The sequence below is a fragment of the Aquarana catesbeiana genome, linkage group LG02, assembly GCF_042186555.1.
Source record: "Aquarana catesbeiana isolate 2022-GZ linkage group LG02, ASM4218655v1, whole genome shotgun sequence".
Taxonomy (NCBI): domain Eukaryota; kingdom Metazoa; phylum Chordata; class Amphibia; order Anura; family Ranidae; genus Aquarana; species Aquarana catesbeiana.
The window spans coordinates 328,931,114-328,940,415 of NC_133325.1; the positions used below are offsets into that span (position 1 = coordinate 328,931,114).

The 9,302-nt window shown below is 43.1% G+C and overlaps 1 protein-coding gene across 2 annotated transcripts in view; it reads right to left on the reverse strand.

The window, feature by feature from the left end:
- Positions 1-8,866, reverse strand: part of TAB3 (TGF-beta activated kinase 1 (MAP3K7) binding protein 3) — a 109,807-nt gene extending 100,941 nt beyond the window's left edge. Inside the window, exon 1 of one of the 2 annotated variants that reach the window (XM_073614838.1) lies at positions 8,575-8,866. The gene's annotated coding sequence lies outside the window, so the exon portion shown is untranslated. The remainder of the gene's footprint in view (positions 1-8,574) is intronic. The other variant, XM_073614836.1, reaches the window with a different exon arrangement.
- Between the last annotated feature and the right edge of the window lie 436 nt (positions 8,867-9,302).

Below are 9,302 nucleotides of genomic sequence, written 5' to 3' on the forward strand. Positions count from 1 at the left end.
CAATGGTGGGGCACCATTTCCCCTACTGACACCAATGGTGGGGCACTATTTCCCCTACTGACACCAATGGTGGGGCACTATTTCCCCTACTGACACCAATGGTGGGGCAATATTTCCCCTACTGACACCAATAGTGGGGCAATATTTCCCCTACTGACACCAATAGTGGGGCAATATTTCCCCTACTGACACCAATGGTGGGGCAATATTTCCCCTACTGACACCAATGGTGGGGCAATATTTCCCCTACTGACACCAATGGTGGGGCAATATTTCTCCCACTGACACCAATGGTGGGGCAATATTTCTCCCACTGACATCAATGGTGGGGCTTTATTCCTCCCACTGATAACAATGATGGGGCACTATTCGTTCCAATAACACTAACGAGGGGACACTCCGACTGACACCAGGACTTTTTCTACTCCCACTGGCCACAAACTGGCCCCTCTAAAGTTTGAAGGACAATAAACTGGCCCTTTGCTTAGAAAGTTTGGAGACCCCTGATCTAAAAGAACTATACGTTATAATGTTTATCTTTATTTCCGCCTAAGTGATGTTGAAAAAACCTTGGCAGGCTGCTGTTTTTTTTTTTTTTTTTTTTACAGCTGTCGGCTTGAGCAGAGAACTCTCTGCACTGAATCAAGGAAATGCTTTAAGATTGGGAGGTAGAATCGTGATCTCAATTCTTTAATGATTAATCGTGCAGCTGTAGAGTATAATAAGCATGAAGCATGCAAGCTTAGCTGTAAAGTCATTTGGGAAAACATATCAGTGCAAGTAGTTCTATCCTGAAAACTGTATTCTATGTCAATGGTAGAAGAACGTATTTGCTTTTTTATACCCGACTGCAAAAAACACAACACATACAAAGGTGTCTGCACATAAGGAGCACAGATAGGATCTGACACATTCAGATCCTAAGCAGAACCTATGTGAGCAAGTCCACCATGAAGCGGTCACCTGTACTGGGCCAATCATCTGTGGTTGGGGCATTCCCCCCCTGACATCTACACATAAACAATGGGTATGTTTGCATGAGGCTGCAGCAGAGTACCTCAGTCTCTTATGACTGGCCTAGAACTGGTAACAGCTTCGTGGTGGGATCCGACTAGGATCTGAATGTGCCCAAGTTCAATGCGTATAAGAATTACTTTACTGGACAGGGAGCCTTATACTGCAGGCTTACATCAGTGTTTTAATCTTATCTATACGTTCAGCATGCTCAGATGTAGGATATCAATATGCCAGCTGATTTAGAATCGTCAGTCATGTTCTAATGCCAGCTTGCTGAGTGATGGGTAAACTTCACAGCCACCCTATAGAATGTAAGATCACATGAGCAGAGCCCTCCTAACACTCTTGTATTGACTTATAGTGCAACAGTACTGTCTCCCTATATTTTGTAATGCTCTGCACAAACTGTTGGAGGGAGAACACCCGTATAATAATACAGCTGACATTAGAATAGATCTGCTTCCAATCTGAATGGAAATATGTTCATTTTGTCATATGATTTATATTTAACCACTTCCTGCCCCACCACAGTACATTTACTACGGAGGAGTGGCATTAGACACAGTGGATTTCTGTTTACTGATATTCAGTAACCAGGTATCATGTGTTCGCTATGAATGGTCATAGCAATCGCATGATAACGTAAACAACCTGTCATGAGTAGCTTGTTTACGGGTGTGATCTGTGATTGGCCCAAAGCAATCACATGGCACCTGGCTACTTGTACCATGTGATTAACTTAGGCAATCACAAATAACTACAATAATCAAGCTGTTCACGAATAGTTAACCTATTCAGCTGCTAATATTCCTTAACAGTGTATAAAAAAAGAAAAAAAAAAGAAAACCCTGATCCCGCTGCCGACGTCACCGGAGCATGCGCACCGAGGAAACAGGCTGCTGGTGCCGTTTCTTCAGGAGTCGTGCCGTGATGTCATTGCGGCTCCGGGCCAATCACAGCGCTGTAGCGAACCCAGGAGTAACTCCGGCGGAAGATGTCCACGCTGTATTCGGAGGGTCAACACTGATCCAGTACATCGTTCTGAAAAATGCATACTAGCTCATTATGCCTTTGTCTTGCGGGGAAGGGGGTTCCCCCAAAGTTTACAACCTCTTTAAAAATTAAATTGAAAAGGGAACAAAAACTCAATAAATTACCCAATTTTTTGGTAAAATATAAAAGCCAAGGTTGCACACGTAAATAGATACTCAACATGTCAAACCTTAAATTTTGCGTGCACCTGTAAAATGGCGACAAACTTAAGTACCCCATATTTTCTATAGGCGATGCATTAAAAGCCCCTATAGGTCATCTGTTTAGTGTTACGAAGGATGTCTGCTGCTAGAATTATTGCTCACATTCTAGCGTGCGTGGCGATATAATGTGTATCGCAATCAACAATTTTAGGCGTTGGCGCCTCACGTGTTTCCGTTTGTACGTTCGTAAATGTGTGTGTGTGTGGGGGGGGGATTTTATGTGCTTATTTTTTTACTTAACTTTTTTCCCTATCACATAGGGGACAAAGAGTCCCCTATGTGATGATTTTTTGGGGCGACAGGTTCTCTTTAATGAGACATCCAGGGTTTAAAAGACCCTGCATGTCTCCCCTGTGCGCCACTTAATGTAATGCAGATCACATTACATTCTTTCCCAGCCTTCATGGGTGGGGAAACTATCAACAGGGACCCAGAATTGATGTTACTATGGTCAACAACAAGGGGAGGAGAACGGACGTGTCCGCTCCCCTCCCTCCTCTTTACGCAGTGGCAAGCACTATGCCAGTCCCACACTATGGCGACAAGGAGTTTTTCAAGCCCTGAACTATGGTGACACTGAGCTACTCTGATGATAGAATGATAAAAAACGTTTAAAAAAAATTAATACTTTTTCTTTTTTTTTTTTTTTAATTACATACGGTCATCAGTCAGCATCCCTGACCACTGCCACACCAGTCATATGACGTTGCACTGGTGACAGTATATAAAAAATAAAGGGAAAATTAAAATACACTTTATTAATTTTCCAAAACTTGACAATGAGATTTGATTGTATTGAATATGTTTTACAACGGAAAATAGGAAAAAAAAAAAAAATACTCAAAATTTTCAGTCTTTTTTCTTTTATATAGTAAAAACCTCAGTGGTGAATACCACCATAAGAAAGCTCTAACTGTGTGAAAAAAAAAAGGGATATCAATTTTTTTTTGTGTACAGTGTTGCATGACCGCACAATTGTTAGTTAAAGTAGCAGTGTTGAATAGAAAAAAATTATTTGGTCCGGAGGTCAAGTGATTAAAGTAGATGTAAAACCTCATAAGCCTTCACTGTAAAAATAACTTCAATAAATAACCTTGATTCCAAAAAATTTGGGACGCTGTGTATAATCTACCCAAAAACTGAGTGTAACGATTTACAAACCTCATAAACCCATTTTTTATTCACAACAAAAAATTGAAAACATATCAAACGTTTAGCGTGGTTGTAAACCCAGATAACAAAACTGAACATAGTAGTTTTCCCAGCAAAGCAGCACAACTCATTTGTGCACAGTCAAGCAGGGAAACGAGCAGCCTGTTATCAGTAATCCTCCCCGCTTTGCAACTGAAAAAAAAAAAAAAAAAAAAAAAGTGTCACCACGCCCCCTCTCCTTTGATTGACAGACATGCAAAAGAGACTCATTTACAGGCTTGAGTGAAGGAGTGGCTCCCGAGGCCTCAGTCTGACCGAGCTCAGAGCATCTGTAATGTGACTTTCTGCCCACTCTTCTAGACTATGCCCATCATAGTTGCCAACATTCCCAAAGTTCCAGGCACATTCATGGACTCTTGACAGCTGCCCTGATCAGACTTTCTCCCGGGCTAAGTCCAGGAAATGAAGGTCTGTCATGGACAGCTTAGCTACCCGCTGTGAATATACTGCATTGAGCATGTAAAGCTGGGAGGAGAGTCCCGTGACATCACGACTCCACCTCCTGAGCTCCAGGCTGTAGACACACACACACACACACACACACACACACACACACACACAGGCTGCGACGGGAAAAAACAAAGAAAAAAAACAAATGGGGAGGTACACGTTATGTACTTTTCATGTTTATTGGAAAAAACAAATTAGGCCTCATGTACACTGCTGCTGGTAAACAGACGTTCAGAGGCAGTTGGATGCTTTTTACAGCTGCCTCTAAACTCAACCAATGTTATTTTAGGTGTACATGTACACAGGTTCGTTTAATGTTGTTTTTAGGCAGTTGAGTTTAGAAGCCTTTTTTGGAAAGCAAAAAAAAAAAAAAAATACGTTCAGATGCTGTTTAGAGGCATTTCAAGCGCCAAACGCTTCTAAACGCGGTAACTCGCCTTTCGTTTACAGGCTTTTTTTTTTTCCAAAATGGGCAAAAATGAAAAAGCATTTTTTTTTTCAAACGCTTCTAAATGCAAGCGCGGCAAAACAGACGTTTTAAACGTGGGTTACTATCTGTCAAGTTAAATTGTTCAGGAGAAGTTGTAAAAACGTCCAGTATACATTAAGCCTTAAGCATGTCTTTTATAATTGCTGAACGTGGGGTTTACAACCACTTTCAAATTTACCATTTAAGGAAAAAAAAAAAAAAAATAGAGTAATGTGGAAATTGACGGCAGAATTACATCTCAAAGTTAGGACAGGGCCATGTATACAATGGTGTAGTATCCCCTCTTCATGAAAGCAGAGTTCCACCCAAAAGTGGAACTTTCGCTTATCCGATTCCTCCCGCCCTCCGGTGGCACCTTCAGGGGGGAGCGTGTACCTGTTTTTGACAGGTACCCTGTCCCTACCCCCGTCGGACCTTGCCACAGTGAGGTACGTCAGAAGTCCAGCCCCCTCCTTCTCCACCTGCTGCCAGGCCAGTAAGAGAGTGCAGCGTGCTTTGCGCATGTGCAATAGGGACCCCGCGGTGAGGCTACAAGGCTTCACTGCCAGGTTTCCTTACCTGCAATGGTGGCGGCAGCACCCAACAGTGAATGGAAGCATCGTCTGGGGTGCCGACATTGCTGTATTCCAGGACAGGTTAAGTGTCATAATATGAAATGTTAGCAGCTACAGTATCTGTAGCTGCTGACTTTTAATTTTTGGATGGGGGGTGGGGAGGCAGAACACCACTTTAAACAACACTCTATAAATGTCTGGGAACACAACAGACTAGTTTCTGGAGTTTTGGGAGAGGAATGTAGTCCCATTCTTGCCCAATATAAGATTCTAACTGCTCAACATTCCTGGGTCTTTGTTGTATTTTTCATTTCAGGATGCTCCAAATATTTCCAATTGGTGAAGGGTCTGGACTACAGGCAGGCCAGTTAAGCACCCAAACGCTTCTACTTCTAAGCCATGCTGTTGTCATAGATGCAGTAAACGGTTTAGCGTTTTTCTGCTGAAATATGCAAATCCTTCCCTGAAAAAGACACCTGGATGGGAGCAAATGCTGCTCTAAAACCTGGATATGTCTTTCAAAATAGATAATGCCTTACCAGATGTGCAAGCTGCCCAGTTTTGACAGGTACGCGTTCCTACTTTCTGCTCAGAACACCGCAATTTACAATAATATCTGGCCCCTGTTCTCTTCCTGTTCAACACTGGGAGTGGATTCTTGGCACACAGCCAAGACAGCTGACTTGGAGGAAAAGCACCCCCCCCCCCCACTCCACATAGGCAAAGGAAGGAAGTAATGTGCAGAGCTCTGCTGTGAATAGATCAGCTCTCTGCTAATCTATTTATAGCAACCTCCCGTGACACATATTTTAGCCTGGTTTTATCTTGGTTGGTGGAGAACTTGTCAGAAGGTATCATGCTGATAACAGAGCAATGAAATAGCAGAAAGACACAGGACTTAGTGCTTTGTAGAGAGATAAGAAAACACTACAGATATACGTGCATAGGTCAAATTTCATGAATCAGGTTTACATCCACTTTAAGTGTTCCTGCTATAAAAAGGTTCTTATGCAGGGACTTCCTGTTATAGGTTGACAACACTCTGTCCCTATCTCCAGCCTGTTCTCCTGGGTTGTCACTCACTCCCCCAACGGTGACCACAAACAGTTACACTGTAGCACAGGCAAAGCGTTATAAGAAATGATGACCAGCTGTTCTTGTAGTGCAGAGAGAGGGAACCTCAACACACTGGGGTGAAACTAGAGGTCGGCCGATATATCGGCCGATATTTGGTGTTTTTTTACTTAATCGGCATCGGCCGATTGTGCTGATAAAAAAGGCCGATTATAACTTCAGCCGTGACTTGCAAATGACTTCTGTAATAGAAGTTAATGCAAGTTTCCTGAAGTTATCTGTGGAGAGGATTCTCTCCTCCTCTGGGCAGCCTGCCAAGTCTGATAAGAAGATACATTGTATCTTTCAGGTTCTTTTTTATCAATAGACTGAACTCCCTGTGTAGAAGCTCTCAGTTTAACCATTTAAAGACTAAGGGCTCTTTCTCACGGGGCGGATCAGTGATGATCCGCCCCGTGAACACCCGCTTGCTCAGCGGGGATCGCTCCGCCGATCCCCGCTGAGCAGGAAGATGACAGGTCCATCGCTGCACGCTGTGCAGCTACGGACCTGTCAGAGCGCCGCTCTCCCCTATGGGGGGATCGGATGATGACGGACCGTAGTGTCCGTCGTCACCCGATCCGATCCGAAAACGGATGGAAAAGTAGGTTTTTCCTCCGTTACACTTTTCGGATCGGAGCGGGGTCGGATGTCAGCGGACATGTCACCGCTGACATCCGACGCTCCATAGGGATGAATGTATGTCCGTTTTTCATCCGAAAACGGAAGGATGAAAAACGGACATACGGATCCCTCGTGTGAAAGAGGCCTAAATCTTTTCTGACACTTGTTGCTTACAAGTAAAAATCCTGTATTATCTGCTAGAAAATCACTTAGAACCCCCAAACATTATATATATTTTTTTAGCAGAGACCCTAGGGAATAAAATGGTGATTGTTGCAATATTTTATGTCACACGGTATTTGCGCAGCGGTCTTTTAAACGCAATTTAAAAAAAAAAAAATACAATAATGAATTAAAAAAAAAACCTAAGCAGTAAAGTTAGCCCATTTTTTTTCGTCCAAAAGTTTTGATTACCTGTTTTTGTGTATTTATTATTTAAGATATTTTTTTTTTTCTAAATTATACATACAAGTGAACTGATTGAAGGTTTGTTTTGTTTAATGTTTAAATGAAAAAAAATTTCTGTATTACTTAAGGCTGCTTTCACTCTGGAGCAGGCATGCGTTGATGGTAAAACGCTGCTAGTTTTAGTGGCGCTTTACCGTCATTTTAGAGGCGCTATTCGGCTGCTAGCGGGGTGCTTATAACCCAGCTAGCGGCCGAGGAAGGGGTTAAATGCGCCCCTGAAGCGCCGCTGCCAAAACGCTTTGCAGGCGCTTCGGCAGCGGTGCGCATTCATTTCAATGGGCAGGAGTGGTAGAGGAGCGGTATACACCGCTCCAAAGATGCCGTTTGCAGGACTTTTTTTTACATCCTGCCAGCACATCGCCTCAGTGTGAAAGCACTCGGGATATCACACTGAGACTGCAGGGGAGCCGTTTTACAGGCACTTTACAGGCGCTATTTTTAGCCCAAAAGCGCCTGAAAAACGCCCCAGTGTGAAAGGGGTCTAACTGTTAGATTTTATGAGATGAAGGGAAAAAAAAAAAAAAATCGGCCAAATATATCGGCCCAAAAAAATCGGCATCACATATCGGCCATCGGCCACCGCGATTTCTAAATATCGGCATCGGCCAGAGAAAAACCCATATCGGTCGACCTCTAGGTGAAACTACAAATCCTTGCACGCCTGTGGCTGTCAAAGTCTTCCAGTGTCTCATGGGACTTCCACAACAGCTGGAGTGCTGCAGTTGCTTGTCACTACCGTAGTGCATGGGGCAGGAAGTGGCTGCAAAGATGTCACAAGAGATCAGCGGCACCAAGATGCACATAAAAATATCAGTAAAAAGGGTCGCTGCTTCGAATCCCAAACCATGGCACTACCTGCCTGGAGTTTGCATGTTGTACCTGCGTGGGTTTCCACTGGGTACTCTGGTTTCCTCCCACACTCCAAAGACATGTTGGTAGGTTAATTGGATCCTGTCTAAATTGGCCCCAGTATATAAATGTGAGTTAGGGACCTTAGATTGTAAGCTCCTTGAGGGTAGGGTCCAATGTGAGTGTGCGATGTATATGTATGCTGCGTAAATTGACAGCGCTACACAAGTACCTGAAATAATAATAATATTTATTTTTTTATTATTAAAAAAGATGGCCTTTGCTTTTTTTTTTTAAAGTAGGGGTAACATTCCAGGAGAAGATTGAATTTGTATTCTAAACCTGTGTGCATATGTAGTAGGTCTTTTTAGATGCATCATAGAAAAGGTAAAGTTGAAATAAAGAAGAGCCCTATGTAATGATGGGGCATCCACACTCTGCCCTGGTTGGTCCATGATGTAGCACCCCCTCAGTGCACTTTGTGTCTCTGGGTTATATCTCCGTCCCACAGAAAACAGGCTCCCCTCCCCTCACACCCTACCTGTACGGGGAAGAAGCTCACTGCTCTCCCATGTCGGTGTAGCAGCAGGCTGTCAGTGCTCCATGTCAGGCCAGTACAGAGCGGTCCAGCCGGTCCCCAGCCTGCGGCAGGACACAGGCGGGATCCCGGGTCCGCTGAACGCCGTGTGACGTCACCAGGCCGGAGCGCCGCACAGCGGGTGCTGGAGATGGCACAAATCGCTAGGATGATGATATACTGAGCCTCTCTAGCACAGAGACCACACTCACTTCCTACATCCGGTCCCGTGGTCTCGTGACGACAGAGCTGGAAAGGGCAGGAAGGGGCTCTGACTGGTTATCGCGAGAAGTGACGAGAGGGAGCTGAGAGTCGGTTATGTGGATCGCAAGCGGACTCGTATAATAGGGACGTTATTGTAGTTCGTGTATTAGCCTGGGAACGAGATATATATATATCTATATATATACTACTCTATAAGATATATATAGATACATCTATATATAGATATCGTCCCCAGGCTAATACACAAACTACAATAACGTATGTATATATATATATATATATATATATATATATATATATATATGTTATTGTAGTTCATGTATTTATTAGCCTGGGAACTATATATATATATATATATATATATATATATATATATATATATACAGTAATTGTTATATATATTGTTATTTTCCAATATATATGTATACGTAATTGTAGTTCGTGTATTTATTAGCCTGGGAACTATA